This window comes from Perna viridis, chromosome 3 (assembly GCF_037379345.1).
Source record: "Perna viridis isolate PV_CMFRI_1.1 ecotype Kerala chromosome 3, ASM3737934v1, whole genome shotgun sequence".
Classification (NCBI taxonomy): Eukaryota; Metazoa; Mollusca; class Bivalvia; order Mytilida; family Mytilidae; genus Perna; species Perna viridis.
In genome coordinates, this window is record NC_142447.1 from 3,153,330 (window position 1) to 3,171,086 (window position 17,757).

A 17,757-nucleotide genomic window follows, 5' to 3' on the forward strand; every position below is an offset into this window, starting at 1 on the left:
AGTCAGCAGGTAAGACTTATCGTTTTAAAAATAGCTATAAACTGGCAATCAGTAAAATTTCTAGTGGAGTCCGAGTTCGTATTTGCTTTTGTAACTTTGTATGATTTTAGTTACTTTATGTTCTTTGTTGTGTATATCTGTCTTCCATATCTGGTCTTTGTCCCTGGATTACATTCTTTTGATTACCCTATAACGTTGGTTCCCTTGATTACTCTTTAACTACCAGGCAGTGATTAAATAACTGATTTCCTGACATGTAACATTTTCTAATTTTTCCAGAGACCCCTTCTGCATATCCTGGTTTTGAACTATTTTTTATCAGTCTTTTCATGTTGCTGAAGCTGGTACGTTGAAAATTCAAATTTCATCTTCTCAAGTAGAGACATAATTTAAACCTCGAATTACGTGTTGGATGACACAAATACATGTACATATGTACAGAAACCCTAAAAAAAACAACAGGTTTGTCTACATGTAGATAATATTTTGTCAATGTTTATATCTAAGTGTTTTGAATAAAAACTTAATGGAATTGAAAAAGAACCTTACCTGATTTGAAGTATGAAAAGATCATTCTACATCCAAAATAGTTAAACTTCATTTACATTTGTACATTGTTGAATATATGTAGCTTCTTCTTCTAAGGGAATCATACCTGGAAATACATGACATATTAAGTGTGTATAAAAAATTGTGTGGCCTTTTGGTTATTTTCAATTGTAATCTACATAGTACAAAGATACATGTAGAGACAGTGACTGAAAAATCACAAATTCGGAGATCATGGTGCAAGTATTATAAGATAGAGTTTAGTATTGCATGTATATACATGATATTTGAGGGTCGCTAAAATTGCATTTCCATGTGAATGGAATATTTAAACTTTATTTACTTTATTTAAACAAAATCATCCACTATAAATGGTAAATTTCAAATTAGATGCATTAAACTTTGTTATGAATTGGCAATATACATTCATTCTAGCATATGCAAATGTAGTATGAACTATAATTCTTTAGTGCTCCATACATGTAACGAGAATGGATATAGTGTATATGTCAAAGAGAAAACAACCCCTCTGGGATGAAACATTGTCAGCTCAAGGCCACTCATGGGTCTTCAATGAATGACGCGGAAACCCTCACACCTTAGGACAGGCAGCTACAGTTGACCCCAAACAACATTATACACAGGTATAATATTGGTTTGGGGTATACATTTATATAAACTGTAGACCTACAAAAATACTCAATAACAGTTAGAAAGCAGGAACTTTATACTACATTACCTGGCACCTAGTATAAATGGGACCACAGCAACTAAAAGAAAAGTTCCATAAATAAAAACCATAGAGTTTGTAACTACAGTATATATACATGATTATACACACATATATATACATGTACATAACCAAGGGGCTAGGATCAAATTTACTATAAAATGTATAGTTATAAAAAGTCCAGGATGAATATATGGGTTAATACCGGATAGGCTTGAAAAAGTAAAAAGTCAGGTTATAAATTAATTATCATACAAAGAAAGAAGTTCAAAACATAAAATTTGATCCTAGCTTCCCCCCTCATAGAAATAAAATGGTTGCTTCCCAACATAAATACTTTGAAAAAAGGCCCGGAGTGGGAATAAATAATATTACCCCAACGTGATTGAAAATAAATTTTATGACCCGCAAAGTTTCAAATACACGTTTTAAATATTCTGACTTCTGGGAGTATCATTTCAGACATAATATTGTGAAAACATCTCATCAAAATCAAGACAAATGCTTCGATAGTAGTACGAGTTCATTGTATAAACGAGATTCTGGAGCTGGAACGTTAAATGTTAAGATTGAGGATCTTGATTTATTAATAGGAAATAAAGCGTATTCTTATAAAGATAAATCTGCATTTGGCAACACATTGCAACCATGAAAAAAAAGCTTTTATTCCCCGAACCAAAATAATTTATTATCTAGTAAATATAACCTTTTTCATTTCAAGGGTCGATATTTAGAAAGTTCTCATTTTTATATTCTTCATATTAATGAAACTTAAGTAAAAATCATACTACACAATATAAAATTTTGTAGCATAAGATACTTGGCACATGTAGAGTTTATTCGCTGCTATTTTATTTTTATATTGGTATTCGAGCAATAAGTTTTTTCTTCTTCACTTACCATATTTTGTTCTATTGCTTTTAGTATATTCATGTTGTTCAGTTTATTTTACTGTTTCCCAGTCATTTTCTTGTATTTTTATTTGATGCCAGTTCCAGTTTTTTTAGTATAAAAATAATATTACTAGCTAGGTTTAATTAAATATAATTGAATATGGATAATCTTAATATTTTGAAAAAAAAATAAATGAAAAGTCTGGAAAGGTTTTTTTTCAAATTCATTAGTTCCATACAAACTATTTGTCATTTCTGCCAACATATAGATAAAAGTCCAAAAAACTGTGTTTTTGACAAAATTACTGAGTGAAAATCTATGGTTTCCATATAGGATTGAGGTAGGGTTTTTTTTTAAAAGCTAATGGACAAAAACAAATCTAACATATGTTGCACATGTTGTTTTGCTGAACAACTGAATTAGCAAACCTTATAACTACAAGACGTACCGTTAAAAAGAAATACATGTAAATGCTGTAACCATAATTTAAAAAGCATAAGTAAATATTTTAAATTTTTGTCTTGTTTTTATTTTCTAATCTAAAGGTTTTATGTGTAATTATATTTTATTATGTTGTCTACATTGTAGATATAAATCATATTTCCTGATCACAGTGTTGGTTGAGTACTTGAATTTTGATATCTCAATGAATTTTCTATGTATTTTTATATTTTTGGCCAACATTCAAGGAGCCACTGTAAAAAGTATCAGGAAAGTGTGAAAGCTCAGATAGCCAAGGCGACTGCAGTATCCCAATACTTTGGTCGTTTGGGTGAAATGTCTTTTTTTATTGTGGAGAATATACAATATATGGTATCTGATTTCTTTAAAGAACTTTATTTGCCCATCCTATTTATAATTCGATAAATCCAAAGAAACATCATATTTCACGCGCTTGGAAAAATAATGCTCTCTATCTAAATATTCCAGGAATGCATCACTTCAAGTCGTTTATTGGTTATATCCGCGTAAAATTCGACAAAAATTCTTTGTCTGTCGAGGACTCGTTTCCTAGGCCTGTGATTCTTGAACAGTACCAAGTAATGGGCGTTCAAACTGATGGTTCTGTAATACCTGTCCTTGTTAAAGAAAAACTAGACTGACAGCATGACGTAAATAATATGTTAGGAAGAATACTTGTATTGGGTAAAAATATCTTTGCGACTTCAACAGCAAAGTTATTTATTTGCTAATAGATAATGATCGAGTACTTTTCTCTTGTTCTCTTGTGTTAAACGACTTAAAAACGGGTAGCCCTGGAACAAGTTCAATGTTGTCCGTATTTCTTGAAAATGTCACATACAAACTTGTAAATACGGAAAAGGTGTTAAATCGATAAGAAATATAATGTGTAACATGTCGGTTACATTCAAGACAAGTTCCTGCAGGGCTCCCTGGTATGTAACTACCTCCATGGTATACTTTCGGTCACTTCTGGTATAAAGTTGTTAACTTCTAGCCCGCTTTACTCATCATCAAAGTCACTTCTGATCAACAGTGGTCTATTTTCGGTCCACGTCACTTCCGGTTCATACGTCATATTCGGATGTAATATAGCGGGTGTGCGTAATGGGTTAATAATCCAGTTGAAAATTATTTTTTGTAAACGACAAAAGATAATACTCAGACATATTATACAAGAAAAAAAGTTTAAGATAAGTATGTCTTTCAGTAACAAAATATCAGATAATTATCTTGATAGGTTTCATATATAAATATTTACCCTGCATAGACCAAATTGTGACGCAAAGAAGGCCACAAAACATTTTCTGTAAAAAAAAATCAGAACTGTTACGTTTTAATATAATATAATACACTCTAAAGGAACTTTGTAGGGCTATTTTTCATGTAGACGTTATTCTTTTCCAATTAAATGGAAACTCTTCTTTCCATGCACAAAAAATAAAAGCGTAATTAGCATTTTAGTTTTAAAACACTCAAATATTACATCAAGCTTTTTGAAGTATAGAAATTGAGGTAAAGTTTAACAACAATTACATTATACAGTTATTTCCTGACGCAATCACTTTAATTTAAACGTTGGAAAAATATTAAAATCTACAATAATATATATTTATTATACAGATATCAATCATTATTAATTGCTATTTTGGGGAATTGCTACATCGCATCTACCCCAAAGAACTTAAAATAAAGGATACTACAGACAATGTGAAGTCAGCCTCATATCTTGACCTACACTTAGAAATCGATGGTAAAGGAAAAACTTTACGACATAATTTTAATTAAAAATTGTCTACTTTCCTTTCATCTGTGGCAACACTCCTTCAGCACCTGCGTATGGAGTGTTCATATTACGTTATGCTATAGCTTGCCGAGACTACGCAGACGTTTTGAGTCGCGCTAGAGTTCTAAAAAATAGGCTTCTGGAACAGGGTTATGTTGCTACAAGATTGAAGTCATCACTACAAAAGTTGTATGGCCGTCATCGTGAAGTCGTGGATCGTTACGGTGTATCCATCTACGCCATGAAAACTGATTTGTTCAACGTGTCATAGTTTTCCTTTCCTCTTTCGTCTACCCTGGACTTGTTTTTTATGAGCAACTCGGCGGGTGTTTCTAGAAAAGTAGAGGACGCTTACTCTACCGGTGCACCTGGTCCATGCTCCCATTTTTAGTGGAGTCCGAGTTGCTCATTTGCTTTTGTTATTTTGTATGTATGATTTTAGTTACTATATGTTCTTTATTGTGTATGTTTGTTTTCCGTGTCTGGTCTTTGTCCCTAGATTGCATTCTTTTGGTTGTCGCTATAACCTTGGTTCCCTTGATTACTCTTTCAAGAACAATTTTATTTTGTGAAAGGTGGATTGATAATCGTGTTATGACGTTTTATGACTTCTCGGTTCGGGAATTTGCAGTGAATTATCGAAAACTTTTACACTGAGAACATTCAGTAAATAACTGCTTTCTATATGATAATGCCATATGCATATTAAACTATCAGAGTATGTACTACATAAAACGTTTAGCACGGGTCATATTTTAATATGTCATTATATGATTGTGTACTTGAATTTTATGGAAGTATTTTGATTAACAGAATATATAAAATCAGGTTTGTAAAGAACACATAACATTTGCATATTTGAAAAAGTTGAGAAGTCGGGTGTATGTAAAACTTTCCTCTTACTATTTCGAAAAAAAAAGTTTAAATATACTTCCTGCAAAATGAAAGAATCGATCAATTTAATTGAACATAAGCTAAAATACCAAACCGTAGTGATGTTGGAAGTGATATTAATCAACTCAATAAAATTTCTTCTTCTAAGTTGGAGTTTAACTACTGAAATAAATATATTGAGTACTAAAAGCAAGAATCTGTATGTGGAACTATAGCCGAGCAAAAAGGATATTCACCCTTGTAGATAAATCGAAGTAAATTCAAAAGTAGTCCGTTCTTTAAAATAGGATGAAGTCAAAAAAGTTTGTTCAGTCAACAGGATAGATAGGACATAATCGTTTGTAAATGTCACAGTATAAATATTTATATATATTTTGGTGTATTTTTGATTGTTATATTTAGGTTGTTATTCATTTATTTAATACCTAAATATACTTTCGTTTATTATCTTATTTACTTTTGAGTATATTCCTATACATTCAATCTTCATCTCATAATCATAATCATTGTTATTGTAATCATCATGTGACGGTTGAGTGGACCGCTCTCCGATAACAGGTTCCCGCTGCACGGACTTTACTTTTCTTTTATTAAATTGTCATTCTGCACTTCGACTTTCGCCAGAGTGGATCATCTTATCGACATCCTTTATTGCAGGTTAGTCAATTGTAATAATCTTTGTAAAATGTTTGATATTTGAATTTAACGGCGGTATGTTTCATATATTATTCATTGTTTTCATTCTATTTATAATTCATGTCCTTTATTGCAGAATTAAATATCATCGTTGACAACTGGCAATCATACTTATTTTCGCCTTGCCCAACATAATCTAATGGTGAGCATAATTTCCGGTGACATTTTGGAGGCTCCAGCGAGATTGATTGCTAAATTGTCAACGCCCGTCTGCTTTAGTTTTGGCCCAACGACCATTTATCTATTTACGTTAAGATATTATACCAAGTTCACCAATAGTATGGCTCTACGACTTTCGTATACCTACGACTGTCATCATTAGTTTGGTACCGCATTTTCCATTTTATTGTTGTCATGGATATGTTGTAAACTTGTCAACTTTAGTGAGGGCACGATGACTTTGTGAAGTCTATTATAATTCTAGTTTAATCGTCGACACTTCATTTGGTAATGCGATTATATAACTAACGTTGTGTTTTGCAGCTTGGTATAAATTATATCCTGTGAGTTACATTACGAGTTTCGCTTGAAATATAAGTGTTAGCGTAAATGATTAGCTCCGATAAATTTATATATATACAGCGCTGTTGTGAACAAATTATACGTATTTTTCCGGTGAAAGTCCGATGGATTATGGAGATTTATTTCTCATTCATTGCGCATTCCATCCACATATAACTTTATCAGCTCATTGTAGTTTATTCTGACCGTTATTTCTGATGTCAAACTGTATTCAGAAAATTTACCGTCCATACTCGTCAAGGACATTTACCGTAAATATTATACAAAGATATTACCGTAAATACTGCACAAAACAACGACAACTATAAAGGATAAGTATACCGTAACTGTGATTGGAGATTTCAGTGAACCAGTACAATATAAAAAAACTGTTAATTTTTCAATTTTATAGACAGTAAATTTTATTAATATTTATTTACATATGTGAATTTATTCATTGTTTCTAGATTGATAAATTTTGATTATATATTTCAGCTCCTGCATGATCCTGTTTCTCTTGTTTCTCTGCACATTTAATCAGACTTTGACAGACTAGTGAGTCATTTTTCATCTTATCATTCATATATTCATACATTTAACCCCTATTCGATCATGAGCAGAGATGTGAGTTTTACGGACACTGCTTTAAAGCAGAGGGGTCAAGATAATCCAGAAAAAACTTTCTAATGAAGAAATTCAGAAAATGATAAAATATCTGAATCAAAATACCCAATATAAGGTTGTAACAGATACAGAATTTGACCTTATTAGACATAGCACTCCAAGAGAGGTAGTTAAGCGAGACCCAGGTCAAACTTCAGGTAAATCGCCTCCCCTACACCTGTCCGAAAATACACCCTTGTACCTCTACAGAAAGACGATACGATATCGGCTGCTAGTAATTACAACTGGCAAAGACCGCGTTTGCCTACGTTTTCGGGTGAGGAGAAATCGGAAACCACATTTGATGTGTGGAAGTACGAGGTAAATGTTTAATACGAGAGAAAAATTTTGAGGACACTTTTGATTCAATCTATGAGAAATTCATTGAAGGGTTCGGCATGAAATTTATTATTGACAATACCGGAAGTTTCCTCTCCTGATCAGGTTTTGGAAAAATTATAGGGGGTCTATGGTAATGTTTATACCAGCGAAGCCTTACTGCAAAAGTTTTATACGGAACGACAGATGCCAAACCAATCGGTCGCGAATTATGGCATGAAATTGCAATCGATTTTGCACTCCGCAATTGATAAGGGTCAGTTGTTTACACTTCAAAAAGATGACATGCTCAGATCAAAATTTTGGTCAGGCTTGCATGATCCGCTTCTCAAGAATGTAAGTCGACATAAATATGATTCCGCAGAATCCTTCGATGAATTACTTCGCGATGTTCGGGCAATTGAATTAGATCTGTCGAACTCTTCGAGAAATGAAAATATTGCATCTTCCGGAAAAGGTGTTCAACATAGCTCGATGTTTACTGATTCCAAGTCGATTTCGGATCTGGTTAAGAAAATTGATCAGATTGGTACTCGCATAGAGTCGATAGAAACCGAACTCAAGAATCTCAAAGACCAGAATAGTGTTCCTCAGAATGCCTACGGTAATCACAATCGTGGCAACGCGCAGAGATATGGCCATCGGGGTGGCTATAAAAATAATAGAGGAAGAGGTGGTTCGAACCGACGTGGTTCATTCAACCAACAATCTCAGGTTCAGGGTTAACAGAACAGTAAACCGTCTTTAAACTGGTAGGAGTCTTGAATGAAGGGCGAATTGGGGACTCTACTGATTTGATACAAGCCCTGTAAGTGGTGATTTATTTGAAAGGTTAGTTGGCAATGCCAATGAAAGTGATGTCATAGTCAATCAAGTAAAATGCAAGGCACTTCTTGACAGTGGAAGTATGATTTCAACTATTGCTGAACCTTTGTTAAGCAGGTTGAAACCTTGTCCAACTTTGAAAAAGGTTGATAATTTATTAACAGTTAGTGTAGCTAATGGTGATCGTTTAACTTATTTAGGCTATGTAGAGATAGTTCTGGAAATTCCATATTTAGTAGGGACTTCTTTTCCTGTTCCCATGCTAGTGGTTGCTTCAACGGTGTATAATAGTCAAGTTTCGTTAGTACTTGGGACAAATGTATTGAATATTTGCAAGTCCAATATGTCTGATGATTCTACTTTGCCGAAAGAATGGGACACAGCCCTGTCTTCTCTTGCAAGGAATTGATTGAGTAATGTAAACTCGATTAACAAAAAGGTTGTTACCCTAAAGCCTAGAGCTTCCATGACAATCTCGGGTATGGTATGTAATGCAAGTAAGGCTGAAGTTACTGTTGTTACTGAAAACTCAGAAAAATCTTCCTTTGATGGAGTTGTAGTTTGTCCTAGAGTTGTTTCATTGAAGAAGGAAGGTAAGTGTAGAATTCCTGTTAGAATTAGTAACATGACAGCTAAAGCAATTCAAATAAAACCGAAGTCTGTATTATGTAGTGCTAGTGAAATCAAAGTTATACGACACGTCGATCATTTCAATCATATTCCGGATTTAGCGCGAGAATCGGCTAATAAGTCAGATGCTGGTAAAACCGTGGATATGTTGAAGGGATTAAGTTTGAATATTGACGATGCCTTACCAGATGAAATTAAATCGCGTCTGATTAGTATGATTGAGAAATGGAAATCGGTGTTTTCGACCGGTCCTACTGATCTCGGTTTTACAAATCTAGTTGAACATGAAATCAAGCTTCATGACGAGACACCATTTAAGGAACCGTACCGACGTATCCCTCCGGGAATGTTCGAGGAATTTCGGCAACATCTTCGAGAGATGTTAGACGTGGGTGCGATACGGGAATCTAATAGTCCGTTCTCGAGTAACGTTGTCCTTGTTCGGAAGAAAGACAACTCTCGTAGATTCTGCATTGATTTTCGGAAATTGAATAGTCGAACTATTCGCGACGCATATCCTACAGCTCGAGTAGACGAGACGATCGAGAGTCTGGCTGGAGCGACTTATTTTTCCAAATTTGATCTTCGGTCGGCCTATTGGCAGTGTGGAATTAGGGAGGAAGACAAGAATAAAACAGCGTTTTCGGTCGGTCCGCTTGGATTTTACGAATGCAATCGGCTCCCATTTGGTCTTACAAATGTTGTTGCATGTTTCCAGAGAATGATAGAAAAATGCATGGGGGAACTGCATTTACGTGACTGTCTTGTTTTTCTTGATGATATTATAGTTTTCTCCAAGTCGGTGGATGAACATTTTTCTAGGCTAGAGCGAATGTTTCGTTGTCTCAGTGACAATGGTCTTAAACTGAAAGGTAGTAAGTGCGTATTTTTCCAGACTGAGGTAAAATACCTTGGTTTTGTAGTATCAGTTGATGGTATTAAACCGGATGATGAGAAATTATCGGCCGTGCAGAACTGGATGAAATTACCAATGTCAGAGAGTTACGACGGTTTTTAGGGTTTACTTCCTTCTACCGGAAGTTTGTCAAGGATTATAGCAAGATAGCTAAACCCTTGAATGATCTGCTAATAGGGCATCCGTCCGGGAAGAAACAGAAAGGTCGGTCTAAGATTAAGAGTAAAATACCATGGAAGTGGACTGCTGTAGAACAGAAAGCTCGAGATGAGTTAATACATAAGTTGACGAATCTCCCTATTCTTACGTATGCTGATTATATGCTACCATTTATCGTACACTGCGACGCGAGCGGCGACGGTTTGGGCGCAATTTTATACCAGAAGCAAGACGGACACAAGCGCGTGATCGCATACGCTAGTAGAAGCTTACGAGGCGCGGAGAAGTTATATCCGGCACATAAACGCGAGTTTCTGGCTTTGAAATGGGCCGTCACGGATAAATTTCACGATTATTTAGTTGGTAACCGCTTCGAAGTCAGAACCGATAATAATCCGCTGACGTATGTGCTCGGAAAAGCTAAACTTGATGTTACGTCTCAGCGATGGATAGCATTGTTGGCTGATTTTGATTTCACTATCACCTATAGATCTGGTAAGTCAAGCATTGATTGTGATGCATTATCTCGGCTTAATTCGAAGAATGAAGGTAATAAAGGCATAGGTTCCATTATTGATGAAAAGGTTGTAAAAGCTGTTTGCTTGTCCTCAGTAGTTTCAGATTGTGGTTTGGCCGAGAGTGTATTGATGGCTAACGACTTAGACACTCTAGGGTGTGACATTGACCATGATCCTAGTTTAAGTGATATAAATTGGTCAGATGAGCAAAGGTCAGATAATTGTTTGGATCAGGTGATTGAAATATTTTTGTCTGGTCATAAACCATCAAAACGACACTTAGCTAAAAAAACAAAGGGGGGGTAAGAAGGTTACTAAATGATTGGAATAAGCTGACACTATCAGACGGAGTTCTTTATAAAACGTGTGATTTGAAAGGTGAAAAGGTAAGACAGCTAGTTTTACCACGTGTATATCGTGACATAGCTTTACGCGGGTTACATGACGATGTTGGTCACCAAGGCCGGGACCGTACATTATATTTGGTTCAGTCCCGTACGACTCCGTACCATCCACAAGGTAATGATGAAACGGAGAGATTTAACCAAATACTTTTGAATATGCTCAGTACGTTGAACGATGATCAAAAATCGGATTGGAAGAGTTATGTTCTCCCATTAGTACACGCGTATAACGCGACGCGTCATGAGAGTACCGGTTATAGCCCACATTTCTTGATGTTCGGTTGGCACCCTCGGTTAACTTTGGATATATTTTTCGGAACCGCTACCGATAATCTTTCGGGTCGTTCGCACGATACTTATGTCAGTAAGTTGAAGAAGCGTCTTGAGTTCGCTTACAAGACAGCGACACGGGAGTCTGAGAAATCGGGAATGCGTCACAAGGCTCGGTATGATCGAAAAGTTCGGAGTTCAGTTTTACATCCGGGTGATAGAGTTTTATTAAAGAATGTGGGTATCCGTGGAAAACATAAACTCGCCAACAAATGGGAACGGCGACCGTTTGTTGTAGTACAGCAGCCTGATGCTGGTATACGGGTATATGTGATTAAACGGGAACATGGTTCTAAGCAAATGAAAACCGTTCACAGGAATTTATTATTGTCTATTGGTTCACTGCCACTGAACGACAGGTTTACGTGTTTTGAGAACGACAAACAGACTGTGCATAAATCAACTGTTTCAGATAAACGTAGTCCGGATACTAACGGTACCGGTGTTGTTGAACCAGAGGTAGACGTAAATTACACAGATCGATCGGGGTCGGATTCGGAATCGGACGATGACGATTTTATGGTCGCTGTTAACACATCTACACGTTCGAAATATAAGGATTAAATCCTTTGGCAAACGAATTTAGTCCTGACAGTTTGTATATTGCACAGCCTGATCGTGCGCAGGATTCGTCGCTGAATAGGTGTTCGGGTGATATGCATAACCTATGAAGGGAAGTAGAAATGAGTACTTCTGATCATGACCGTAACATCTCAACCACCCCGAGCATTTTTAATGACGTTTCAGGTTCAGTTAGTAATGAATTTAGTTCTGTTGAGTTGAGTCCGTCAAGTCATATTTCTGAGGTTGGTGATGTTTTGGGTCGCTCACAAGTTGAACCGGTCCCTGCTCCAGTAGTTCGTAGGAGTGGGCGAGTTATGAGACCGCCTGATCGCTATGGTGATTTTATGTATTATAAATAGTTTTAAATGTAATGGGGGCAGTTGCGAGGCCTTGCCACCCTCTGTACTCTTTTAAGTTTACTCATAATCTTTTGTTATATGTTAACAGTTGTTTTTTAGTGGGGTTAATCTGTTTATTTCAGATATAAATTCTTTAGTATATTGCTCAAGTCGTGGTAGTTGTTTACAAAGTTTAGCTTGTGATAGTGTATTTATATATCCGGGTGGAAAATTTTAAGGATTTTCCAAGACGTTGAGAGGCATCTTAGTTTAACCCAAGGAATAACGATAGTTTATTTTGTTTATGGTATTCCTGATGTATGTGAATTGGTAAGGGATAAGAACTCCAAGTATGAGAAATCTTACATTGATACAGTTGTTGATGAGGAAGTTATCGTTAAAACTTATATGGATAAACTTAAGATGGTGTCTAATAGGATCAGAATATGGGTCATCATTTAGTTTTCGCAACTATAGTTACCAAAATCTTTGAGAAATGGAACACTCATAGATTATCTGTTGGTAAAACTTTATATTTGGCTTATGAGACCCAATACCCTAAGATGCAAGAACGGCTTAATGCTGTTTTGTTGGCTCTTAACCAAAGGATTGTTGCATTGAACGTTAAGTGGCAACACCGTTATTATATAATTACACTCACCAGAGATGTCAAAAACGGGAAAATACGCTATAAATATACTAAGCTGATTGATGGTGTCCATCCTTCCCCGGATGTCGGGCAGAAATGGTTTGATCATATAACTAGTGTTATTGCTGAAAACGAACATAGACTGGCGAGCGTTTAGATATTTTGTAATGCATTTATTTTGTATGCTTTATAATTTTACAATGTTCCTGTGTAGCGAGGCCTTGCCACCTATACAGTAACATGTAACCTGATTTAAATTCGAGGACGAATTTCCGTTCTTGAGGGGCGACAATGTCACAGTATAAATATTTATATATATTTGGGTATATTTTTGGTTGTTATATTTAGGTTGTTATACATTTATTTAATATCTAAATATACTTTCGTTTATTATCTCATTTAGTTTTGAGTATATTCCTATACATTCAATCTTCATCTCATAATCATAATCATTGTTATGTAATCATCATGTGACGGTTGACTGGACCGCTCTCCGCTAACAGGTTCCCGCTGCACGAACTTTACTTTTCTTTTATTAAATTGTCATTCTGCACTTCGACTTTCACCAGAGTGGATCATCTTATCGACATCCTTTATTGCAGGTTAGTCAATTGTAATAATCTTTGTAAAATGTTTGATATTTGAATTTAACGGCGGTATGTTTCATATATTATTCATTGTTTTCATTCCATTTATAATTCATGTCCTTTATTGCAGAATTAAATATCATCGTTGACAACTGGCAATTATACTTATTTTCGCCTTGCCCAACATAATCTAATGGTGAGCATAATTTCCGGCGACATAAACAATACCCGATAATTTTTTATGTAGATAATAAATTTATGAGATCATTTTCGGTACCTTTGCTACAGAATTCTTCTACAAAGCTCATTTGAAAGCTAAATATCTTTCTGTGCAACGGAAATAATTTTCTCAGCACATGTATAAAATACAGCCTTGAAATCACTGATATATACATGTTTAAATGTTTAGAAAGTTTTGAAGTAAGGCACAGGAACAAATTGTTGGAATTTAATGGCACTGGAGTATACAAACTGGTGTAAATATTTCAAACTGATATCATCTGTATTGAAAAAAAATGCTTTGCCGAGCATGATGTAATTTGTAAAAATAAAAATTGCACACAAATATTCACATAATTAATTTTCTAGGCATGGAAAATAGCGATTGACTTTTTTCTAGACGTTAAACTACCGGATTGAAGCAATCCCCCAGGTGAATCAATATCAATTTGAAGCTTGAAAATCAGAAGTAGTTCAAATACTTTAGTGACTAAAATGGTTTAGATTACATCTCTTGTCTCATATCTATTAGATATTACATACATCAATAACACGTAGGTCTAAGTAGAAAATACTATATTTTCTCCAGGAACAAAACCTTAAGTCTATGCTCAAAATATTCGGAACTTCGATTCAAAAGTATAAATGTACTTTACTAAACTTTCTATTATAAAATGTAAAATCTTTATCTAACTTTACTTCGTGTGAAATTATCCGTAAATTTATCCAAAATGTTACTGATAAAACTTTATTCGAATTACTATAAAATATCATGAATTAGAATAATAATTTCTACATAACTAGTAATTTATCTTGACTGAGAATAAATAAATGCTTTTGAAAATACTTTAAAACTATTAACGATACCTGAAAAGTAGCATCATCCCAAGTAGTTCAAATACTTTAGTGATTAAAGTGGTTTAGATTACATCTCTTGTTTCATATCTATTATCTTTAATAGTTTATTTTACAATATTGTGATGTAAAATCGCATCAGTTTCGTGTTGTTGTTCCCTTCCCAGTGTGTGAGGTCATGCGTGGACGACCTTTTTTAATATGCTATTCCCTTCTTAACCGAGCGATTCGCGCGGCATATAGGAAAGAGAGTGATTGTAGGTTTTATAAGTTAGAACAACAAGATCTTGTTCAGCGTGTCGAATTAGTCCAAAACAGGGTCTTTTAGATTTATTTAAAGTTCAGGCACTAAAGCATTATATAGTGTCGAACGTATTGAATGTTGGATTGTAGTTTTACTGGTTATGATCATTCCGTAATTTTATTCTGCGGCCCAGAAAAACCTTAAAAGATGAAAAAATCAATATGCTGACTTTATTTTTGTTATAGAAATGATGATAACATTGACATTGAAGGTTTTTTATTTCCATCAAGACGAAGACTTTTTCATTTTTATTGAACTGCAGTATTCTAAAATGATTATTTTAAAGACGAGTTATTCCAAGTTGATCCTTTAAAATTCGATCAAGATTTAAGAATGTGATCTCTTAAGATGTATAATATTTTCAGTTGAGATCTTTCCTCAATTGCTGTAGTTAACTCTTTAAAAGCCTTTTGCGATTATTTGCAACCCTTATTTTAAAAATGCACATTTGATTTCAAGTGGGACTATTTGACTAGGATCAATTTGAAATAAGCGGTTTGGACTATATTCATGGTAAAACAATAACCCTATCTTAATAGTACATATAATAATCGCCTTTCTTTAAACAGAATAGAATATTTAGTCTGAGGACTAGTTTACGATAGTAATTTCACATTTCTCCAACATTTGATAATGTTACAGTGTATCCATCTGCGCCTTGAAAACTGATTTGTTCAACGTGTCATAGTTTTCCTTTCCTCTTTCGTTTACCCCGGACTTGACATGGATCAATCTTTACGACAAACGTGATGATTTTTTATTCCAAATTGTCAACATTCTATTCATCTGTGGCAATATTCCTTCGGCACCTGCATATGATGTGTTCATACCACAACTCACACGTTATGCCAAAGCTTGCGGAAACTACGCAGACTCTTTGTATCGCGCTAGACTTCTAACAAGTAGGCCTCTGGAACAAGGTTATGTTACTACAAGATTGAAGTCATCACTACAGAAGTTTTATGGTCGTCATTATGAACTCGTGGATCGTTACGGTGTATCCATCTGCGCCATGAAAACTGACTTGTTCAACGTGTCATAGTTTTGATTTCCTCTTTTGTCTAACCTGGACTTGACTTTTTATGATCAACTCGGCGGGTGTTTCTAGAAAAGCAGAGGCTGCTTACCCTACCGGTGCAACTTGTCCATGCTCACAGTTTTTAGTGGAGTCCGTAAATGGTTTGTTTCCATGTGAGTATCTTATGATTACTTACTGAGCAAGTTATTGTTGTGTAATTCGTTACTAAACTTCATCAAAAGAATGATCTTTCAACTATAAATTCATGAAAGGAACTTCTCCGTTACGTTTGTAAAAATATTTTTAAAAATTAAATTAAAAAAATCATAAATTAAATGAAAAAATATGGTTCATTTCTTTCTTCAACCTGTCTAAGTCAAATATCCTTTTTGTGTTGTAGTTTGATGGGAATTAAAAAAAAAACCTTAATTTCGTGTCCATTTTTTCCTTCTTTGCAATTTTATTTTTGGCCTTTATTTACCGGAAAGCAGTAAACATTTGAGAATGTCAGTCTACTGACCACGTAATCATTATCATGTGTGGTGCCATTTCTCGTGATCTTGGTTAATCATCCAGATTTTGGAGTCATCTGCATAATGACCTAGCAAATACTCCAAGCCTTCAATTTCAACTTCTGTTACGTCATTTTAGTTGTTCTAATTCAGTTTTAGATAATTAAGGGGATCATGGATTTCCTTGTCTAATCCTTTTCCCAAATTGAACTCTGGCATTTTTTACAAAAGAAATAAATACCAAGAATACAACCGTTCAGTCCGTTGACATGATGTCGTACAAAAGCCTTAAAAAATAATGTCCTTTCTATGAATAGCCATTCAACAAGTCCACCAATTAGAACTGTCCTGGCACATTTTCCTTAATACATGTCTATCGACATAAACTGTACAAAATGTTTTTATGTCATTTATTAGGAGGATAATTACTGTCAAGCACAGATGCTTAATTTCTCATCTAAAATATCCTAAAGACGAAACAAAATTAAAAAGGGAAATTTCAGAATTGCAGGTTATTACTCATTTAAATGTATACTGTATCTTTTGTTTCAAATAAAATTATTTTGTTCGTTATCATTATTTTGATCGTCTGTTACTTATAAAAAAACAACAACGATGAATGCTTGACACACCAATACCCCACACCGTTTCAAAATGATAATCTAACACAAAAGAAACATGGGTATTCAAAGAAATTATAATTAGTTCCCATTCAGTCAAACAAAAAAGCACATGTTAGCTGTTTAAGTTGATAAAGAACTTTCAATTGTCTTTAATCAAATTTGTTTTATTACCATAAGATAAAACTTTTAATTGAAATAATTCGACAACAATTTTATTTGTTTTTTTTTAGAGTTCCTATTTTTTTATATTATTCTATATAAATTTCCTAAAGCCCTCATGGAAATAATCCCAGTGCGGTTTGACGATTTAGATACTCATCTCCTCAGACGGTCGTACTTGTATAATATTATAGTTTTCAATTTCTGTAAACAAATGCTCAGATTGAAATATACAAAAATTCTCTACCGAGAGGCAGTTAGGTTTCCTATAATTGAACCAGTTTTTTTACCCCTTAACATTTCAGAATTTTTCAAGTTGTAATTTCTTATGCTTTTAAAGTTTTTATTTTAATTATGGAGCTGTATCCAGCAAATTTCCAAACCTGAGTCTAACATATGACTCTCCACTTTATGCAAAACAAACTTTTTTGTTTGACATATTTTTTTACAGCCACATCAAGATGTGCTCGACAAAGCTCTTTATACAATATAAGTCAATTTGATATGCCACTAAATATCCAACAATGGGTTTTACAGATCTTTCCAATCTTCTCGAAAAATAATTTAAAAATTTGAGAAATTAAAATGATTTATTGAATGCAACAGCCTATTATCACAGTGATCCAGCTAGAG

The 17,757-nt window shown here is 34.4% G+C and overlaps 1 long non-coding RNA gene across 2 annotated transcripts in view; it reads right to left on the minus strand.

The window, feature by feature from the left end:
* LOC148620673 (uncharacterized) overlaps window positions 1-17,757 on the minus strand; it is a 46,478-nt gene that overhangs the window by 1,560 nt on the left and 27,161 nt on the right. For both annotated transcript variants that reach the window (XR_015920940.1, XR_015920939.1), the window contains exon 3: window positions 550-655. This is a non-coding gene — a long non-coding RNA (uncharacterized LOC148620673). The remainder of the gene's footprint in view (window positions 1-549; window positions 656-17,757) is intronic.